The sequence below is a fragment of the Artemia sp. Qi Xiang Cuo genome, chromosome 11 (assembly GCF_049724085.1).
Source record: "Artemia sp. Qi Xiang Cuo chromosome 11, ASM4972408v1, whole genome shotgun sequence".
Taxonomy (NCBI): Eukaryota; Metazoa; Arthropoda; class Branchiopoda; order Anostraca; family Artemiidae; genus Artemia; species Artemia sp. Qi Xiang Cuo.
Genome location: NC_142804.1, coordinates 24,121,498 through 24,145,341, shown reverse-complemented (window position 1 = coordinate 24,145,341; position 23,844 = coordinate 24,121,498).

The following is a 23,844-nucleotide window of genomic DNA, read 5'->3' as shown; positions in this document are numbered from 1 at the left end:
TTCACCCAGTAGTGAACAAAAGGGTAGTGGACGGTTACGATCAATATGGATCAAATTTTGAAAGGTGCTTATGAAAATATTGGAGAACCAGGAAGTTTAAGTTCTCCAACTACACTTTCCAAAGTCACTGGTATTGACACTAAAACTGTACAAGACTATCTACAAAAGAAATCCAGTTATACTCTTCATCGAAATCATAGGACTAGGGGTCGTGACTATCAAAAAACTAATGCTTTTTTCCCGCGACATATATTACAAGCAGATGTTTTGACTCAAGACGTGTTTTAAAGACGTTATAATTAACCCTACAAGTGTATTTTACTTGCAATAAGTGTTTTTAGTTGGTATGCATATGCAGTTCCATTGCAGTCAAAGAGAGGCAATGAAGTTACTAAAGCCTTTGAATCCATCTTTGAAAAAGATTCATATTGTAAAATTCAAACAGACCGTGGGAGTGAATTTGTTAATCCCTTTGTAAACAAAATTTTATTGAAGTATAATACAACACTCTATCATAGTCATAGTCCTATAAAGGCCGCATTGGCAGAAAGTTTAATACGAACTATTCGACTTTAAATTTCAAGATAGGGTACATTGAAAAATACAGCTGCATTTATTCATGATTTAGATAAAATCATGAAAATATACAACCAATGTCTTCATCGATCCTTGTTGCATACTAGCCCTTAGGAAGTTCATTATAGTGAGACTAAACATTTCCTTAAGCAATATTCTAATGAAAAGGCAGGAAAGAAAAAATTCAATGTTGGTGATACTGTTCGAATCAATCGTACATGCAATATTTTTGAAAAGGAAAATTGCTTGTGGTGCACTGAATTTTTAAAAGTGTCAAAAGTCTTAGATACTAAACCTATAACATATCGTGTTCATGATTTGAAAGATGATGATATACTTGGTGGAGTTTATGATTAGGAATTACAAAAAGTTAAAAAGAGTGGAATGTATCAAATTAAAAAGGTATTAAAGACTCGTACTCGCCAGGGCAAGCGAAAGTTGCTTGTTCGCTGGCTAGGATACAAATCTGATTTTGATTTGTGGGTACCTACTGAAGACTCTCATAATGTCTGAAGGTTCTTATGTGAAATTCATGTCCAATGTTTCCGATCCTCTATATGATGATTCGAATAAAACGAGCGATAATTGGACAAAACTTTCCCCTGCCATTAAATTTGATGGAAGGTATCACGTGCCTCTTGTAGATTGTATTCTTAAAAACAGATATGATATCCTAAGAAAGGATCGTACACATAAGATAAAAACTAGACCCTATGATTGGCCAATTGTTAGCGATCAATATGTGATTGAAAATATGCATTCATTTGAATACCCCTTTGCAATATCATCATATCAGGAGTTTGGGAGTAAGAATGAATTTTGTCGTGCAATCAACAAAAAAAATTCCACTCCTAAAAATGGTGCCTTTCAATTTAATTTTTCAAAGGAAGAGGGGAAAATCTACATTGGTTCACCCATTGACAATGAAAAGGTTATTCTCAATGATATTCTAAGAGAAGGACTTGGTTTTAAACATAATGTAATCAAAGGGAAAAGTGCAGGAAGCATTAGTGGCATGAATCATCTCATTTTTGCAGAGTATCCGCCCGCCTTCTCTTCGAACAGTTGTATATTTCTTTATGCATCCTTTGTCGAGAGACCAAGAGTTGGTAATACCAATGTCCCCCTCCTACGTGTTCTTGAACGAAAAACCTCTAGTGACCATATCGGTCACTACAATATAAGGCACCTTCAATACGTTCCAGTCAACACTTCGTATTTTGAGCCCTTTCAGTTAACATTAAGAAGCGAATTGGGTGATGCTCTCGCAGTAACAAAAGGTGTGGCTGTAATTATATGTCATTTTTGACCCATTCAGTGAAATGGCTAATAGAACTCAGTTTGTATGTCCTGATATTGATTGGTATGTTGCTACTCTTGGACAACGCCCCTTGGGACATGGAATGGACTATTATAGGGATCGTTCGTCAATTTCCAGGTACGGTCTCGAAAGTTGCTTTGCTAAGCTTTTTCGCTCTTCACTACCCTTGGCTAGAAAATTTATTGCACCGGTTGCAGCGGATTTGGCGTCCTCTATATTATAAGATTGGGGCTCTGGGAAGGATATTAAAGAAAGTGTTTCACAAAACCTGAGGTTGAGTGCACGATCCCTTGGCGAGCGATTGAAACAACGGGAAAAGGTTTAAAAAGGAGGAGAAAGACCTCATCACTCATCAGTCTCAAGTCAACCGGGAAGCGTAAAGCATCAAAGAAAGTAAAAAGATCCAAAAAGGATTTCTTTTCCTAAGATGGCATATTTACGATATAAAGATTCTCACCCTTCAATAAATTCATCGCTGAATCGTTTCTATGCTGAAAATTTAAATGTCAGTGTGAAAAACGGATATTTTGAAAGATTTTATCCGCGACAACAGCTCTCTGAAAATGTCCCTTTTAAAGTTTATTCCAATGAAGACTACTTTATCGATTTGAATTCAACATTTATAGATTTAAATGTTATTGTTAAAAAATCTAACAATGAAAAACCAGGTGCCGCCAAGGGGTTATCCTACGAAAATTGTGTACTAAATAATTTTTTTTGACAAATAAGTGTATTTTAACGGATATAAACGGAATATTGGTGAGGACGAGCAATAATCTTTCAAATTATGCAAGTTATATACAATTCATGCTGATGACACTAGTGTCCTATAAGCAGTCGAGAGGTATGACTATTGAATATAAAAATAAAACATATACTGATACTACCAATATTCTTAGAGAGGCGACAACTAAAGATATACATTTAGTCGGGAAACTAAATCATAAGATATTTAAAATACCTCAATGGCTGCCTCCTAATGTAAAGATTGATATAAAGCTGCAACTCGCGCTGTCAAATTATATTATATGAAAAGTACTGGACGCTGCATCCGATATAACAGTCTCTCTCACTTCGGCAACACTTCATGTACGAAAACAACAAGTTATGAGTTCTCTGGCTTTGGCGATTAAAAAGTTAAGAGCCAGTGGAAATAATATCGAATTGCTCGTGTCTAATGCAATCACAAATCAACGTCATATTGCTACAGGCACGTGTACCTATACCGATTCGTCATTTATCAATGGCGAAATTCCTTCAAAATTGGCATTGGCTTTTGTAAAAAGCGCTAGCACTGTTGGATCATGGACAGATTCCCACTTAAATTTGAACCATTTAGACTTTCCTCGCTTTTATGTAAAGTAAATAGAATCCCACTCTACAATTTATCCTTTGATAAATCCTATAGGACCCTCTATGAATTGACAATGCAATCCCTTGATCGAGATTCTCAATTATTCGAAAATGGCGTAAGTGAAGAAATTTTTACGAATACGTATGGCATTATTGTATTAGATTTGTCTGGTACTCAAGATATGAGTATTGTCCGGACGGGAAATGTACGGATAGAGTTTAACTTTGCCAAACCATGGGAGGAAAGCATTTAATTAATTGCGCTAAATCAATTTGAAACTTATTGAGAAATTACTCATAACGGCAGTGTTTTATTAGACTTGGCGTCATGAACACGGAACAAATAACTGATGTATTTAACATGGACCCCCACATTTCCAAATATAAATCTTATTGCATACCTTCAGATTTCCTGGAGCATATTCAACATGTTTACCATACCCTAATCATTGTTAATAGCAGTCCATCCAGTGTAAAGACGGGGCATTGGTCTTGCATCTTTCAAAAAAGAAGCAATATAGAACTTTTCGATCCTCTTGGCTTACCGCATACATTGTGCACACCTAGTATTACAAATTTTTTTGGGCAGAATGGAAAATCTACTATTCAAATTTGGTAGAGGATAAAAGCTCTATCAACGAAAAGCTGTGGTTTTCATACCCTAGTGTGTTTTATTTCTCGAAGTTATGGACATGCTTACATGACATTTATCAAGATTTATGGCGACAATCCTCGATTGAACGACTTTCTAGTTGAAAATACTCTTTTTTACCTCAATAATATATATTTCAGTGCCCTAAAAGTGAAATGCTTCAAAAATGTATTTAAATTTGTTTATTAATAAAATTTGTGTACAAACACATTGTCCTTCAGATTTCTTCTTCTACGTATAGGTAATCATCTGAAACGATAAGTGCAGGTAGATCGTCAGGATTCAGCATGTATTTGTCTTGACGTGCAAAGTCAGGATCACATTTTCTACAATATTGGGTTACTTCATTTTTATTTGAAGCAATGTCACATACAAAATTCTCATTTGAAGAATCACTTTCTGTAACAACCAAATAAAAGTCTGCAGGTTTAAAATCAAAGTAGCCAGTATCTTAACAACGATGTCGTAGAAACCGTCTCTTTTATTGTTCCAGCAATTGAAGTGTAGACCAGGTTCTTCTTCCCAAAATAATTTAAAGCCACGACGATACCAGTCTCTTAAAAATACACTGAAATCACTTTTAAAGTTTTTCCCAATCATGCGAGGGTAAGTATATTCCCATCGATCACATTTATCCTAGTGGCAATTGGATTATAAGAAACATCTAGTATGAGAGTCAAAAATCTCCACAAGACAATAATTGCAGTCTTTAATTTGTAATGCATATCCTCTATGCAATTTAAACGAATTGCATAATTTACCCTTTTCATTATAGTCATCAGCAAAATTACAATTTTCATAGGATGACCAGCTGCCCAATGTGTACTGGCATAATGGGCATGTGTAAAACATTTTTCGATGTTGACTGGTCCACTTCCAAAAACAAACTGACTCTCAAACATCATCTTCTAGGAGTGTTACAAAAAGCTCGTCTATATAATGGTTAAGAAAAAACCACAATATCATTTTGTTTTGTCTCAATCAATATATCCATAAATTGAATAAAAGCCTGGGGACCTCGACGACAAAGCTTCATACAATAGTCCAAAGAAAGGGAATCGGTTCCCATTATATCGTTAAGCATTTCTCCAGAAAATATCTTTCTTTGAAGAGATAATTCCAGAGAGTCACCATTTAAAAAACTAACCAAATTTCTAATTTTACTAGATTACGCATGATTTTCTATTTTTCAAATCTATCCATTTTAACACTCTCAGTGTCAAATACAGACTGTTTTCTATAAATTGTTCTCTTCAATATATTTCGGCATTGCATTAAATCCATCTTGTAGTCTCTGTATATGCACTATATTCACCTTAGCTGCGAAGCACAATTGTTCTTCCGGCTTGAATTTGCTCAATGTTATAACATATCTATTATACATCGTGTCCCATTCTAGGGTTAGTCGAGAATCCCTTTGTAATTTCTACAGCCACCTCAGGCACTCTAGGTCCCGTTTCATTAACACTTTCAATATTTGATAGTGTATAAGTATCCATGTTGACTGTCCCACTTCCAGAAAGAAACTGATCCTCGATCAATAGTTTCAACCACCTTAGAACGTGTCTAGAAATGTTTTTGTCTAGTAAAAGGGAAAAAAGATGTGTCACATGACATCAGAGGGCGGGAATGACGCCTAAAAACAGGGATACCATGACGTCTGAGGGCTCCGCTAGAACTCCAATGTTAATAGTCCTATGGGTGCCTTTGAAATCCAATGTGTATTTCCCTATGTTAATTTCCCTATGGGTTCCTTTGAAAGCAGAGTAGGGGCTCTACTTGAGTCCAGTAAGTTCAATTTTAATGTTTGTATTAGCTAAATACGCGTTGAAAAAAATAAAAATTAAGGCCACACGTTTTTGAAACTTGGGGTTTCCATTTGCATAAATTTTGAGGAATACCCCTTCCTTGTTCTGTGTTAAGGTAATACTAAATAAAACTATTAAATCAAAGCCTCAAATTAAATATGGTGTTTATGTTCACCGATTTCATTCCAAAGAAGACCCGTTTTGATGTTGAATCCAGTTTGAACTAACCTATAAGTAATGAAGGTTAATAATATTGATTTTAATAATTCTGTCTTTCTACAGATAAATTTTCCTTATGCCGGTATTTTTATGCAGATGAAAAATGGATGCTCTAAAGTTCATCAGTCACATTATTAAGGAACCAGGGCCTTATCAACCTATTCTGGCTATAATCAAGGGTTTCAGGAATGGAGCTGTGTAAGTATAATTTGCCAAAACTTGTCTTGTCCTTCCAAATGTTTTTTTTTCAATTTTGGATGGCAATTTTGAAAGGAACAGCGTAAAATCCATTTTCATCAGTAAGCTCCACTAATAATTCAATAATTTGTTCGAGACCCACTGAGTAGAACAAGAAAAGTTGAGAAATACAGAGTATAGAAAACCAAGGACAATAGATAAATTAGGAAATAGAAAATAAACAATCCCTATGACAAAATTACAGCAGTAAATATTTCAAAAGAATTGAACAACAAAATGATAAGGACCTAATCACAAAGGAGTATGTTCTTTTAGTTTTTGATCGAACTTCTTATAAGACACCAAATTTGAGTTGCACCACATTCGTGAACAATTCCTCAATTTCTAAATCATTTAGACATAAACAGTCAATACTTGTAACAAAAAAAGTAGGAAAATCGTATATATCGCATATCTTGACCATGAACGATTGGGTGCCAACCGGTAGAAAAAGAATCGATTAGCTGCAATGTGTTGAATAAAGTTTGGCAAGCCAAACCCTTACGGGAACATCGATCATGATTTGTACTCTAGTTATTTTAGTGGTTTCATCTCGGAATTTGTTTGATCATGATTACCGATGAATCTTGAATAATACTCTATATAGATAAACACCACGTGCTTACTGCTCTCTATCTTGACAATGCTGGGACATTGAAACAAATTTTGAAAGAAAAATTGTAAAGAATTTAGTTTAAACTAACATTTATATTACATACAAACGGCATAAAATCCACAAGAACTGAGACATTTGCAAAAGACAGTGTAAAATATCCCTTTTTACCTCGTTACCTTTGAAATCCGTATTCGCGGGAGACAAGCTTTGGATGTCCTAATAAAGAACATAGCTGACTATATTAATTTCAAGACTCTTACCCTGTTTTGGCTAAAATGAATGGACCATTGGAGTAATACTAGCATAACCATCTCTTAATTTACTCTTAACATCAGCAAGCGCAGAAAGACCAACAGCTTATACAGAAGAGCAAATACTAATACCTAACCGATAAAGCAAAGGGGCCAAATTGACCAAGACGGAATCAAAAGATCAGTCTCCTCAGATCAATTTCCTCAAACAAAGTAAAAACATGCTGACATGATTTAACTAAGCAATTTTTGAACGACTAAACGATCAGCATATGCAATATCCAACAAATTAGTTAGACGTAAAAAAGACGACGGATAAATGCGTGGCAACACCAAAACAAGACACGTATTAACGAGATGCCATTGCAGAGCCACCCCTCCTCCTTGCAAAACCCCAAACTAAATTGGCATTCTACCGAAAAAAGTATGTCCTGACGATGGTCAGATTACTTCATTCGTATATCGAATGAAGAGCGAGTATTACTGACAAATTTCTTTCAAGCTGGGTAAAAGAAGACAATAGTTAGTAATGAAAAACCAAACGGGAAGTCTTTTGAACCATTCAATGTGAAAACCAATTATCAGAACAATCTTTCCATGTTTCTAATAAAAATGTATAGTATAATAAATTCTTGGAAACGAGAATTCACGAAAAAGCAATATCTGATCATTGGCTCTGGCTCCTTCAATTCTTCAAAGAAAATGACAATTCTACAAAACTATAATTATGAAAATTAGCAGAATATCATGAAAGTAGTGTGAAAAAAATCCCAACTAACTAGACTGGCTGCATACTATCATGGAATATGTTGCCCTAATACAGTAATTTTAAACAAAACTAGACCTCCCGTGTCAAGACCCCATGGACTGTTGCAGCAACTATAACTATGGGTTATAGCAATCGAGCAGCACATGAAACTATATCTAATGGGTAATAAATGTGCGTGCTCCATTGTCACGTTTGTAGATGCGTTGTGATTATTGTAGGTTATTATTTGTAAGGTCAGCATGTAATTAGAGAACTTCTGAAATAAGTTCTGTGCGTATAAAGTAATTGCTAAACTATGTGTCTGCATTGTTTTTGTTTTTATCTGTATTACGACTGAATGCCATTTATTGCGGTTAGTGAACATTCGTGAAACGGTTCATTGTACAAACTTTTATTCTTAATGTACTGTTCATTTTCGGATATTGAAGAGTGCATGTCTTCTTACTTACTTTTCATGGTTTTAAACGTCAATAAACTCTTAGATCGCATTGTTTTTCCATTTACAAAAAATTAAACAAGAAAAACGGGTTTTAATTTATATAAAGTTTTGAATACAAACACTTATTTAAGCAAAAATATTCTGAATATTTGAATTCAACATCCAGGAGCCTTTCTCAGCGGAAAAAAAAAAATTCTTACATCAACATAAAAAAACATACTAAACAAACAAAAGAAAAAATATAAATAAATAGAAAAAGAAAACTCACATATGAAATAAACAATTCCATTCACTGGCGTATAAACACAATCGAATGTTTATATTGATTGGAACACGCCTTCTCACAATATATAAATGGAAATCTATCAAAAAATAAAAATATATTTATACTTAAACTAAAACAGTAGAGGTTTGCTAACTCTTGGCCCATAACCCCTAAATACATGTCCCAAGTTCATCACTCAATGTTTAAATTATAAATTGAACCAATTCGTTTGATTGAAAACTTAGCTGTAGTTTGTTTACCTTTCCCAACATTAAGCCCACGCTGACTTTTTTCCACAAGGTCATCTTTCGTATCCGAACTATTATTAAAAATAGTACTGGTTGAAAACTGTACCTGGTTTTTAACTAAACTATTATACATCTAATTGATCCTAAAATCCTGTTCATCTCTATTGATATTAATACCTCCATATATTATTTTTTTTATTTCTATAATTTCCTGGAAGCTTTGTAAAAGTCCTACAGACGTTTCTACTATTTTTGTTTGATCAAATAAAATAATGTGATTAGGAAAATTATAAAGATGTTCTGCAACAGCTGACTCAAACGTTTCTGGTGTTTTGTTTTGTTTTAGAGCGCAATATATGGCATTCTTGTGTTGCTGTAGCCTATTTTCTAGAATCTGTTGTGTTCTTCCCACATAAAATTTACCACAAGAGCATGGAATTTTGTATACTCAAATTGGTAAATTGTATGTGGGAAGAACACAACAGATTTTAGAAAATAGGCTACAACACAAGAATGCCATAGATTGCGCTCTAAAACAAAATAAAACACCAGAAACGTTTGAGTCAGCTGTTGCAGAACATCTTTATAATTTTCCTCATCACATTATTTTATTGATCGAACAAAAATATTAGATACGTCTGTGGGACTTATACAAAGCTTCAAGGAAATTATAGAAGTAAAAAAGATAATATATGGAGGTATTAGTATCAATAGAGATGAAGGGGATTTTAGGATCAGTTCGATTTATAATAGTTTAATTAAAAACCAGGTAAAATTTTCAACCAGTACTATTTTTAATAATAGTTCGGATACGAAAGATGACCTTGCGGACAAAGGTCAGACTGGGTTAAATGCTGGGAAAGGTAAACGAACTGCAGCTAAGCTTGCAAGAAAACAAATCTGTTCAATTTATAATTCAAACATTGGGTGATGAACTTGTGAGATCTATTTAGGGGTTATGGGCCGGGGGTTAGCTGACCTTTATTGTTTTAGTTTAAGTACAAATATATTTTCATTTTTTGACAGATTTCTATTCATATAATGTGAAAAGGTGTGTTCAAAACAATATAAACAGTCGATTTTGTTCATATGCCAGTGAATGGAATTGTTTATTTAACATGTGACTTTTCTTTTCCTATTTATTTATATTTGTTCTTTTGTTTGTTTAGCATATTTTTTATGTTGATGTAAGAATGTTTTTTTTTGTTTTGTTTTTTCGTTGAGAAAGGTTCCCGGATGTGGGGCCGAAATATTCGGAGTATTTTTGTTTAATTAAGTGTTTGTATTCACTGCTTTATAGAAATTAAAACCCGTTTTTCTTGTTTATTTTTTTTTAAACGTCTAAAATGCAACATACATCAAAATTTGAAATTCGAGAAAAAGTTTAAAAATCAGAACTTCTGTTTTAAAATCAAAATTTCCAGTACTATTTTCCAAAATTTATGAGAAATATAGAAATTTTGCTTAGATTGTTAAAGAGAAAATACGAAGTTCTATCAGTATTCAAAGTTGTTTGATTTCTACAAGATTCAGCCTCGGTACTTAGACAAAATGCAGGAATTTCGCAGAATCAAAACTCTAAAATAGAAAAAATCACAAGATTAATTTTATTTCTGGGAAACCAACATAAGCTGCAGCTCCTGAAGAGCAAGATCTTCCTATCCGTGTTGGAAAAGAATTCCACCTTGAATCGAAAAAACGTTACCTCCAGGATATCAAGAAAATCGAGGCGTGATGACAACTTTAGAAATCATTTCTTAATGTACAGTTCAGTTTTGGATATATAGAAGAGTGCCTGTCTTCTTGCTTACTTTTCATGGTATTAAACGTCTAAAATATAATAAACATCAAACCTTAAGTTTTGGGAAAGAAAAAAGGGAGAAAAAAAATAAGAACTTCCGTTTTGAAAGCAGGATTTCCTGTATTGTTTCCCAAAAATTTATTTCCCAGTCAATTGATTTTTAAAAAGTTAAAATTCGAAGCTAATGAGTTTTGGTTAGACAAAATGTGTAGAATTTAAAGAATCAAAACGTCAAAATAGAAAAAGCTACTGAATAAATTTTATTTTTGGAAAAGCAGTGTTAGCTCCAGTTCGTAGAAGGTCAGGATCCGTCTATCCACGTTGGGAAAAAATCCATCGTATCTGTAAAAGAAAGTTACCTCTAGGATGTCCAGGAAGTTGATACAGAACTTTAGAAATTATTTTTTAGTGTATAGTTCATTTTTGATACAGAGGAGTACATATCTTCTAGCTTACACTTCGTGGTATTAAACGGCTAAAATATAATAAACATAAAAATCGAAGATTTCCAAAAAATCAAAAATTGGAACTTTTGTGTTTCAAAATCAGAAATTGTGTTATTATTTCCCAAACGTTTATGAAAGATACGATAATTTTGCTAAGGTGTTCGGAGAGAAAATTCAAAGTATCTTAATTAAAGTAATGAACGTTCTATCAGTTCTTAATCAAGTTCTATTAGTAATCAGAGTTTTTTGATTTATTAAAATTTTTGCTTTGAAGCTAGAAAATATGGGGAATTAACGAAGTCACCACTCTAGAATAAAAAAAAACTCACCGAAGGAATTATGTTTCTGAAAAACTAATATCAGTTCCAGTTTTTAAAATATCTGTCTATCTGTCTTGAAAAAAGATTTCGCCTTGTCTAGAAAAAAAAATACCTCTAGGATACAAAAAAAAATCGGATGCGTCATGACAACTTTGGAAATTATTTTTAAGTGAGCAAATTAATTTTGTATATAGAAGTTAATGTCATCTTGCATACTTTTTGTAGTATTACACGATGAAAATACAAAGGGCATCAAATCAAAAATTTCGAAAACAGCCCAAAAGTAGAATTTGGCATTCGAGATTGATTTTTCCACAATTATTTCCAAGAAATCCTAAAGAGATAAATAATTTTTTTCTCTTGTTTTGATCGATATAACTTGATGTTGCGCAGGGATATGGCACAAAATCATCCTGAAAAATTTTACTTTTCGGCTAGAAAAGTTTTGTTTACATAAGGAAAAAACTGTTTTTGTTTTTTCTGGAAAACTTTTGAAATTTTACAAACTTCATTGGAAAGTTTTTACTCCTTTCCAAGATTCCCTGATTCAAGAAAAATTTATTCGTATATCTTACCTCTTTAGACTTAGAGCTACAGACCACATTACGAGACAAAAAAAGAAGAAGAAAAAAAGCTGCACAAACAGTAGCATTGTTACCTGAACCAAACATGAATAAAAAGTAAGGAACACATAACAATGTTGCCATAGCACTGTCAATATAATACAATAGCGTAAAATTTGAACGTTTTTATGTTGCCTAAGAGATACTTTTAGCTGCTTAGATGTTTTGGTCAGACCAAGATTGGTGCAGGTACAAATAGTGCTCCATCATCACTTCTTTTTTGGCATTATTGTGCCCCCTTGCCGTCGCTCCACTGGAAGAAAATAATTTTTAATTCCTTCACTTTAAACTTTTGTTGTGTGCCAGTGCCTTCGATTATATATCAGCTTTAGTATATTCTATTGAACACTTTCTAAGAGTTGACACTTTTTGTCAACTCTCTTTTTCTGATAGCATATCTCCTTCTGGAGACCAGCTATTCTAGACCTTTACCGCCTTTTTATGTTTTTTTCTGGTTAAGTCAGTTCTATAAGAAGAGTTCCAGATCATATTTAATGCTTTTTCCCTGTGGTTTTTTTCTTTCACAGTGAAGAATGAGAATACTGAAAAGTAAATTATAAGAAATTTTAGTTTTGGTTTCTGGAAGATAAAACTTTACTTTTGTGTGTTTACTCAATGCGAAAATTGAATTGTCTGCTGTGCTTAAAAAAATTTATTTCCCTTTTGTTAGCTTATATGCCTTTATATGCTTAATATGCTTTTGCACTGCTTATATTCTTGAGGCTTTATTTACACAATCGTTGATTTATTTTTAACTTTGTTTGTACTAATAGAAAAATTCACAAAGATAAACACAAGTAATGGTGAAGACCTTATTAAAAATGACTTTTTCATCGAGGAAAATGATTGATTAAAATTTTGATGATTAATAAGTATTTTTTTTTCAGTTTTTTCCCTATATTTCATTGAGGATAATTATTGCAAAATATTTTTGTAAGTTATATTTGAATCACTGTCTTGGGAAAAAGTTCTCACTCCGCATAAATTTGTATTTTCGAATAAAAAAAAAAGCGTGTATACAACAAAATGACGGAAATCATTTTTGATTTGATACAATTTCTTTTTGGAGAATTTTTGTTGTTGCGATTACTACGAACTCCTTACTTTAACAAAAGAAAAATATGCCGTATATTCTCTTTACTGAAATACCTAGGCAAATACAAACAGACCTTGAAAAAAGTTCCACCAGATGATTTTGCATAAAGTTCAAAACTAGTAATAGATCAGTAGTTATATAATATTTTTAATTATTTTCATTTTAATGTTCCTGGCCTCTCCCAGGCCATTCAGCGTGTCCCCAGGTGGTGATAGGGGAACGCCCTACATATATGTAGGGTACCTCCATAGGAGGCACGGAACAAGGAGGGACGTTGTCCCTGGGGGTCCATAATAGAAACTGGGTTACCCTTCCCCGGGGTCTTAAATACAGGCGGAGGAGGAAGAATACCCCTGAAATGTGCACTCAAAAGGGCCCACTGGTTTGTCTGTAAGTCCCATGAGTTACAAACCTTCTCCCAGTAATGGGTTAAATTGCTTGGTGATACAGAACACCATCGCGGGAGGATCCTCTATAGGAGGACAACTGCGGCAGGGCATAAGATCCAGATCTATGAACAACGGCCTCTGCAAAGGGCTGCCTCGACCCTTTTGGGGTACCTGCAAGACTGGGGACCTTGCGGGCAACTCTATTCCCACTTGAGGACTGGCGCCCCTCGTGGAAATTATAGCCTAGTAAACAACACAGCATTTGCACGGGATTCTGACTAATGGACAATTCTTCTGGGCTTGGTATTTTTCGACGGGCGTCTTCGGGCTGAAAAAAACCTCTACCTAGCTAATCTATCTATTATGGACTGCCTCCCCGTAGTAGCACAATATTTGTAGTCATGAATATATAACGAGTCGGAGGTAATAGGCTTGAAATTGTCTGTGCAGGATTTCGACTCTTGTTGATAGACGAGCATCGCCAAGTGCTGAAAACCATATTGTGACCAAGATGGACCCAGGATTGCACAAAGCCTCCATTCATGGAGGTCCCAGGGACCTCTTGCTGTCCGGTTCTAAGCCGGCTTAAGCACTTCGGTGTAGACTTGAGAAGATATGTGATGCCCGTCGTGCACTGGTATCCGGGATCATTGCTTTTCCTGTGGCGAAAATAATTTCAATGATTTAAAGAACATGACAATTGGAACTTGGAATGTTACAACGTTGAGAAATGACTATCGTATCGACATTTTGACTGACGAATTCAGACGATTTGAACTGGATTTATAAGGAGTTTCAGAAACTCATATCTCAGGGGTAGGAAGCATGAAATTAGGTGATGCAGAATTTGTTCACTCAGGCAGAAAGGATGGGGTACATAGACAGGGAGTAGGGCTCATGATGAATAAGGAAGCTGCTAAGTCTTGTTTAGGCTTGGAAGGTATTAATAATAGAATATTAGTTGCTCATTTTATGACTAAAAAGTGCAGGGTATAAGTCATAGTAGTACATGCCCCTGTAGAACTGACTGATGGAGATAGTAGTGACTCAAATGAATTTTACCTACAGTTACAGGAGTAAATAGACAGGGTCCCAGGTACAAATATGATGTTATTACTGGGATATTTTAACGCCCAGGTCGAAAGAAATAGGGATAGATGGTATCCTATCCTAGGTAAATTTGGTGTAGGAAAAGAAAACAGTAATGGATACAGGCTTTTGCAATTTTGTAGGTATAACAACCTAGTTATAACCAATACGTAGTTTGGTCATAAATGGCTCATAAGTTAACATGGTATTCACGTGATGGTAAGACAGCAAACCTTATAGATTATGTTATAGTAAACCGAAGACTGCCAGTATCAATACAAAATACTAGGGTATATAGGAGTGCCGTTATTGACGTTAAAAGTAAAGATCACTGTCTAGTAGTGTCAAGGGTTAATTTAAAGCTGAAGCATCGGAAGGGTAACTACCTCCCTGGAAGTTATGATTTTGGTAGACTCCAGGATGAGAATTTGAGAGAAACTTTCCAGGAACAGTTGAATATCAAACTTGAGAGTTTAAAATTTGATAATTTGGAAGATGGTTGGAATAATTTTAGAAAAATAATTTATGAAGTTTCTGAAGGTTTCTTAGGGAAGAAAGCTAGAACTGCTGCTAAGAATATTAGTGAACAAGCTTTATGTTTAATAGAAAGGAGAAACTACTTGTACAAGAATTATCTGAGTGATAGATCATATGAAAACAAAAAGGAATGTAAATAAAGTGGAGAAAGCATTAAAATATGAACTAAGGAAGTGTGAAGTGGAGGCCATGGATAAAATTGCCGAGGATCTGGAAGATGCAGCTAGACGGCATAATAGTAAAATATTGTACTGGCCTGTTAACAAATTGAGAGGGAGTAGTCAATCCGGACTTGGCCCAGTTAAAGATAGGAATGGGACAGCAATTAGCGATAAGGAAAAAACTAAAGAGAGCTGGGCCGAACATTTTGAGAATTTGCTTAACCGAGATAGAGTTGCAGGAAAAGATATAGAGGAAAATGAAAAGGTTTGTGATACCTTGGATGTGAAGGAAGATTTGTATGGTGAGTCGGAATTAGCGACAGTACTAAAAGTATTAAAAAATGATAAGGCTCTAAGTGCTGATAGGGTGGTAAATGAGTTTCTTAAATATGGTGGCTCTGAGGTTAGAAATAAGTTACTTAAGATTATGAATATAATTTTTGAAAAAGGAGAAGTACCTAAAGATTTTAGGAAAACCTTAATTCAGCCACTTTATAAGAAAGGTGATAAAATTGAGTGTGGTATTTATCAAGGTATTAGTCTGGTCTCTTTAGGTAGTAAATTACTTAGTAATATGATACTTTTTAGTACTGAGAGATGCCATAGACAAAGTTTTAAGAGAAGAACAGTGCGGTTTTAGAAAAAGTAGAGGATGTGTCGACCAAATTTTCACTCTTAGGCTAATAATTGAGGAGTGCCTGAGTTTTCAAACTCCTTTGGTCCTCCGTTCTATAGATTATGAGCAAGCGTTCGAATCTGTTAATAGAAGAGCTTTAGTAAAGATTTTATCCTTGTATGGTATACCAGACAAATACATTAAATTGATTAGTGCTATGTACGAGAATAACACTGCTGCGGTTAAGGTAGGAAATGAGGTTAGCTGCTGGTTTTGTATAAAATCAGGAGTTAAGCAGGGTTTTGTTCTATCCCCCTTTATATTGATTATTTTGATGGACTTTGTCTTAAGGAGCACAGGAAAGGCAATGGGAGACCACGGAATCAAATGGGGAGGTAAAAATCTCCTGGACGTAGATTATGCTGATGATTTAAGCATCCTAGATGAAAGTCTGAGCAAAATGAATGAAGTTTTAGAGGTTTTGCGAGTTCAAGGTGCTAGAATAGGTTTAAAAAAAATATTAAGAAGACTAAGTCACTAAGGGTAAGAATAAGTGAAGATGAAAAGGTGACGTTGGGTAATGAAAAGATTGATCAGGTCGGCAGCTTCACTTACCTTGGTAGTATTATTAGTAAAAATGGTGGGAGCAGTGAAGACGTTAAAAGTAGAATAGCCAAGGCTCAGGGTGTTTTTCACAGTTAAAACAAGTTTGGAAGAATAGGATGATAAGTCTGCAAATCAAGATTAGAATATTAGAAGCTACAGTTATGACAGTGGTCAAATATGGCTTTGAAGCATGGACACTCCGAAAATGGATGAAGATTTGCTAGATGTTTTCCAGAGAAATTGCTTAAGGATTGTTCTGGGTACCCGGCTGACTGACCGTATTTCAAACAATAGGCTATACGAAAAATGTGGTTCAATACCGCTCTCTAGAGCTATAATGAAAGGAAGGTTGAGGTCGTTAGGGCACGTTGTGCGGATGAAGGATGACAGATTGCCGAAGATTGTTCTTTTCGGCCAACCGGCTAGGGCTAAACAGAAAGCAGGTCGTCCTCGTCTGGGGTGGGAGGACGTCATAAAGAAAAATTTAAAGGAAATGGGAACTTCGTGGGCGGGTATAAAAAGGGAGGCTTTGAATAGATTGGGGTGGAGGAGGAGCGTACGTAGCTGTGTTGACCTCAAGCGGCTTGGTGCTGCGGTGAGTTGCTATTAGTAGTAGTAGCAGTAGTATTCCATTTGATATGGATTTTGATATGGACTTTCACGATTTCCAATTTTAAATCTTTGTGACTTCTAATTTTCAAGATAATTTTTTTTTTTTAAGTATGGGCCAAAGATTCGAGCTCCTCATGCTTTGGTTATGCCGTTTCTTTTCAAAACTGGAAGGTATTTAAACATTCAATATAGTTTTTAAATATTGAGTCAAATATTTCCACTACAGGACTTAAAATTCATAATATTTTGATTGTGTATGGTTTTCTTTTCAACGATTACGATATTGATCTGTGTGTATGCAAAGTTTCGGCCTTGATTACCTTAGTGTCTGCCCTGGACGATTACATGCGGTCATTGACCATTCGTAAAAAAGATCAGTTAATGGATAACATCGGCTTTGTGGATTGTCCTGGGTCTTCAGCTTTCAAAAATGATCCCGAGCTTTAGCGAGGTTATATTTTTGAAAGTCGAAGACGCAAGCTAACCCACAAAACCAAGTTCATCTGTTAACTGATCTTTTTACGGATAATCTATGACCACACAAACACACACACACATATATATTATATATATTTATATAAACGTTCCCTTGAACGCTTGTTATCATCGTGTTACATTTCCTTTTTTTTTAGTCTTACCCTTCAGATTTTCATAACCCGTGTCTATTTTAATTTTTTGAACAGTATTTGGCGTAAATCGTCACGTTTCTAGCTTGATCGGTTTAGACCAGGGCTTCCTAAACTTTTTTGATTCACATCCCCATTTATGATTGCAAGTTTCCTGGTGATCCCATATAAATATAATTGAAAGACAAATAAATATTTTCTTATGATTCATTTATTAGGTAACAATTTACATATACACATGAAAATATATAGTTTTAGTATTCGTTTAGAAACATACAAAAATCTAAAATAAAAATTCCACAAAAGTTGAAAAATTTCTTTCTTATGCTTAAAAAATTATTTGCCCTATTTGACATCAAAACTGCATTTTTTGCAATAAAATAAATAAAAGAGAATTCTGAGCGTCTTAGTTCAATCGAATATATTTGAACACAGTCGTTGGGTGGTAAATATTAAATTAAAATGAAAGGAAAAACTTTAGTGAGAAGGATGTGCCTGTTTCTTATTACATAAAAAATTAAATCTTGGTGGAATGCTTAACATTGCTGGGGTAAGGCCTCTTCAACGTTTTTTAGCGATGAACGATATTCGGGTTTGATATGTGTTAAAGCTCAGAAAGTAACTTCACATAAATATGTAGTGTTGAATGGCAGAACAACATATAATGCCATATCTGTGATTGTGGGAAAATTAGTTCTAGTTCTGATCCAGAATTCAGTCAAGGGCTTTTTTGGAAATTGTTGTTTTAAGTTTGAATCACTCGAAAGCTCAGCAAATCCCACTTGAGTTTTAAGTGGCATGTGATCAATCTCAGTTAAATAAATACAAAACGGATTTTGAATTCAAGCTACTTTTTTGAAATCAATATTTAATATAAAATATGTACAGAACTAGGTTTCTAGCACTTTTAAGTGATCTACAATAATTTTTGCAAAAAAAGTTTTACAATGATTTCGGTACTTATTAAGAAACTAGAAAACACGCGACAAGTAAAGTTTCGTAAATGCTAATGACATAAAACAAAATAGTAAAATATAATAGTTCAGAAAAAAATTTGTGTTATATATTTGCACATTAGGGGGGGAGGGGGTAAAGCATAGCATATATTCAATGCGTAACCTAACCTAACCCAACCTAGGTACCTTTTATTCCCCCTAAACCCCAAAAAACTAAAGCTCAAATATTATTTCCGGAGTGAGAAACCCTTTTTCTATAAAGCGTCTCATATAAGTACCGGGTAATGCCTATCTATATTCGCAATACAATTTTCGGGTGTTTTCTGGATTCTTAATAAGTAACATGATTTCTCTCGATTATAAAATTGTCAACACTGGAAAATATTTCGAACCATTTTTTTTCTATCCTATCTTTCCAAGTTTTAGTCTTCTTAACAAAAATTCCAATTTTAGCGTTAGAAGTAAATATATCGCAATTTTTTCCTTGAAGAGACAAGTTGAGATTGTTTAATTTCGTCAAGATATCCGACAAATAATACAGCTTGAATAGCCCTAAGTCGTTTTGAAGAAAAGCAATAAGTTCACTTTTTTGTTTGATTATCAATATATGAAATCTGACTTTTAATAATAATAACCTTCTTTAACTATTGCTATTCGACCACTATCTTACTTCTTCATGTAATAATAAAGTTGTATAGACGGAATCTATATTCTTACAAAGATTTGAAAATAAATGATTATTCAGGGCATGGCTCTTAATAAAATTTTTAATATTAATAGAATTTTGAATCACCTCTTTCAATTACGGTGCTAATTTTTTGCTGCCAGGGCCTCTTGGGGAGTAAGGCAGTGAGTAAAAGTTATATGGTCATAATGAGTAGCTTGAAAAAGGATTTAAAACCAATGTTTTTGCCCGTCATCGATCTTGCACCATCTGGGCATATTCCACAGCAATTTTTCCATTCTAGACCTTCAGTCTTCAAAAATTCAATCAACTTTACAATATACGTCTTTTCCTGTAATATATTATGAATATTTTACTTTAATATTTAAATATTTAACTTTAAAATCTCTTGTGACCCCACGATTTTCTTACGCGACCCCATTCATAGTTTGGGAAAGCCTGGTTTAGCCTATTGCTCGGTGCAAAAAAATAAATAAATAAGTGTACATATACATGCATTGAGTTTATGCATGTGAGTTTAGCATTTAAATAACATAATTAGCATATATTGACGCGATTTTTGCATTTGAATTATCGTTTCTCTGCCAAAGTCAAAATTGCACAAATAGTAACAGCAAGACTGAATAATAAGAATACATAATAGAGCTCATATTTAAATACAAATTGGTAAGCCATAATATTAAATGGCAATTTTCAACCCACGTGAATAATTTTGCTGTGTCCAAATATGTGTTTCGATTAAATACCCAGGCCTCTTTAACCCTGTAAACGCAGAGGTTTTGAGTATGTGTTTCTTTTGGCTGAACCGAAGCCCATTTCTGAAAAAAGTAGATGGTTCTCAGGTAGATACTCTATTTCTGACTATCCCTGCTTTATAGATTAGTGATCTTTTTGGAATCTCTTCCCTTATCTCTGTTAGCAGAACTGTGTTTCCTATAATTTTTCATTTAACGTATTAATTCTAGACTGTAGTTGCACCAAGCTTGTTTTTAATGTGCTTGATTTCAGAAGTCGTCGTTGTATCATTAATCTACAGCCATAACACGGATACCAGGCGTTTTATTGTTATACCTTTATATTTCAGTTCCTTTGGTTCCGTGACGGTTAAGCAATTACTTTTTTCTTACATTTTCTTGGATGTTTGTTTTCGTATCTATGCAACAACGATGCCCTGGAGTTTCTATTCTTAACTATGTGCATTTCCACTTTTTTCTAAAATTCCTTCTTTTGTTACTGAGAGAAGTATCCTGCGATGTTTCTTTTTGGCTTCCTCTTTCTTTAGGAAAACTTTCACTTTTGTCATTCTGAATGAAACTCTAAGAAGCTAGTTTTATTGGACTTTATTCCCGGAACTTCTTTTCTCCGATATTGTGCACGTTCCTTTTTTTATTTGAACTTTTTTTTTCGTGTTGAGAACAAATCTACTTATCAGTTATAATGATAACAAGATACGAGAAGAAAAATGAGGAGAACTATCAGCTAGTTGGAGATTGTCGATAGCTTGGCAAAAACCTCTAATATATCGTCTTCACTACAAAAGAAATATAAGAAAAGGGAAGGTTTAAAGGCAAAGAAAACCGTTAGAAGCCGAAAAACTTGAACAACTGAATCAGGAAAAATTAAAAAGCAGAGTTAAATATATCATAAATGAAGGAAAAGAAATATGCCGAGGTCCTTGCCCAAGCCTCTGCGTTGCTGGAATTTTATCACTGGCTAAAATCTCTCAATTTCAGCTATTGATTCAATTCTTAATATTTTTAAGATAACACTGCCTTTCCATGACGATAAATAAAGAGTTCAAATAAACCCATTTTAAAGACAGTGATAAATTTCACAAACAAAATACTAGATATATCATTCTGACATACTACTGATGTATGACTGATGTCAATACATCGGTAGTATGTATTACTACTAATGAAAATCACTGCATCTGTGACAAAAATATCTTTTTTTTTGTGAAATTTATCACTGTCTATTATAAGGATTTATTCCTACTTGAACCTTTTATTTATCGTTAATTTTCTACCTTGTTCACGCTTTAGTTATTCAACCAATAACTTTTCTGGTTCCAAACCCCGGGCTGAGGACCCTGCAAGTTCAGCTTGAATGTTCTAAGTACCCCTAATTACCGGCTCCATATCCTTTTGTAGATTACCACCACATTTTCCAATAACTAATGTAATGTCATTAGCCCTTATCAAACAGTTCGTGGTAATGAACTGTAAGTAAGGAGCGACCCGGCTCAATGGTAACCGAAAGTCTAAAAAACGGAATTTTGATACCAATAGATACATAAAAAAATCAGATTTTAATTCTGATTTCAAATATATAAGTTTCATCAAGTTTAATCCTACCCATCAAAAGTTACGCACCTGAGAAAATTTGGCTGATTTTCGAAAAAAGGGGGAAAGACCCCCTAAAAGTTATGAAAACTTAATGAAAATCACAGCATCATATTCAGCGTATCATAGAACCCTACTGTAGAGGTTTCAAGCTCCTATCTACAAAAATGTGGAATTTTCCATTTTTTGCCAGAAGAAAGATTACGGATGCGTGTTTATTTGTTTTTTTCCCCAGGGGTAATCGTATTGACTCAGCGGTCCTAGAACATCGTAGGAGGGCTCATTGGAACGGAAATTAAAAGTTCTTGTGCGCTTTTTAAGTGACCAGAAAAATGGAGGGCAACTAGGAAACTGTCTTTCTCGGTTTGTATTTGTGAATCTATGTATTTGCATGTGTGTCTCACTCTTTTTGTTTGTATGTCTGGGCGGGTGTTTGCTTATTCCAGTGCATGTATTTCTCAGTTTGTGTGTTTGAGTCTATGTATTATTATGTGTCTCACACTCTTTTTTATTGTTTGTCTGGTTAGGTGTTTGCAAGTCCCAGGGTTTGTCTTTGTTGGCTTGTATGTCTGAAGTGCCTGTCATTCACTATTTATATGTCTGAATCTATATATTTTAATGTATTTTTCTCTCACTCACTCTCCTTGCCCCTGAGTTTCGGCAGATGTTTGCCTCTTACAGAGCATATCATTCTTGAATTTTATGGCGACATCTATGTATTTTTTATGTGTCTCTCACTCTCTTTGTCTGTGTGTGTCTGGGCAGGTGTTTGCTTATCCCAGCGCTTCTCTCTCTCGGTTTGAATGTCTGAATATATGTACAGAATGGGAGGCCAAGTAGCCCCACCGTTTTTATACCGCCTATTGTATTTACCTGTTTTTGCTATGCAAATTTATTGCACCAGTACTAAGAATATCAAACCTAATCGGCCTGTTGCATGAAATTAAATTAACTGAAAGTAAAGAGCAACATTAAAACTTAAAACGAACAGAAAGTATTCCGTATATGAAAGGGGCTGTCCCCTCCTCAATGCCTCGCTCTTTACGCTAAAAACTTTGGGGGAAGGGGACCTTACAACACTGTAGGGACCTTACAACACTGTTCAAATGGAACTTGTGTATTATAACGGCCATAGAGTTTCACCCTAAATCATCCTCTAAAATGTCTCAAACTGTTTCACCCAAAAAAATCCCTAAAATGTCGATTAATTTGTTTTGCCCAAATAATACCCCAAAAGTAATTTCTGCGTGTTCCTTTTGTTTCTGCATCCTTTTGCGATATCCTATTTAAAATTCCCAAGAAACCATTTCCCGCGTAAAATATATTCAATCTGTCTTGATCTCGTTTGAATTTCTGAAAATATATCTAAGGTGTTCCTAATTATACTATTATGGCTTCGAAAGAATATTAATTTATCTCTGACACTAAAGACCAGAGAAGCCATATTGTTTCTTAATTCCCCTCGTGTTACATTATAATTCCCCGTCAGATTATGCAAATTAATTTCCCAGAAATATAGGCTGATCTTGTCCCCTTCGTAGATCAATAACACGGTCTATGTGTTTAGGTACCATTAGACTCGACTATAGATGGCAGCAGTGGTCCCCCCCACCCCACGCTGGTACTGTCATTCATACTCCTGCAAACCGCGGTTTTATAAGTTTTTTTCTTATGGCTGTTTCAAAATATGAAAGATTCACAGTATTATCATATTTTCGTCAGTGTTGCTACGTTGTGCAGTGAAAATACATAAACGAGACTAGTTAGTCAAATTTGGCAGCTTTTTCATCCGCAAAATTCAAATATTAACAATTTGTTGATTCTAAAAGACAACTACATCTTCAGAAGAAAACTACATTCTCTTTAGGTGTTTGGTGCCACGTGTTTTAGTTTGTTTTATTTGCGGATTTTTTTTATCCACGTATGTTTTTTTAGGTTGGTGATCGCTACTGCCAAAAACTGACAAAAATTTTCACGTATCCAATCTAAGCAATCAGATTACATTTTCACTGTCCTTGGAACTTCAAGTGATCATTTCGGCCTGTGGCAAAGAAAATCTGAGGATACGGTACAAAAACATTAATAAAATAGAATAGAAAAATAAAATGGAGTCTCAAACTAAACTTTTTCTTAACACTGATCAGCCGTTCAAAGTGAAACATATTTTGTACATGATTCAAAG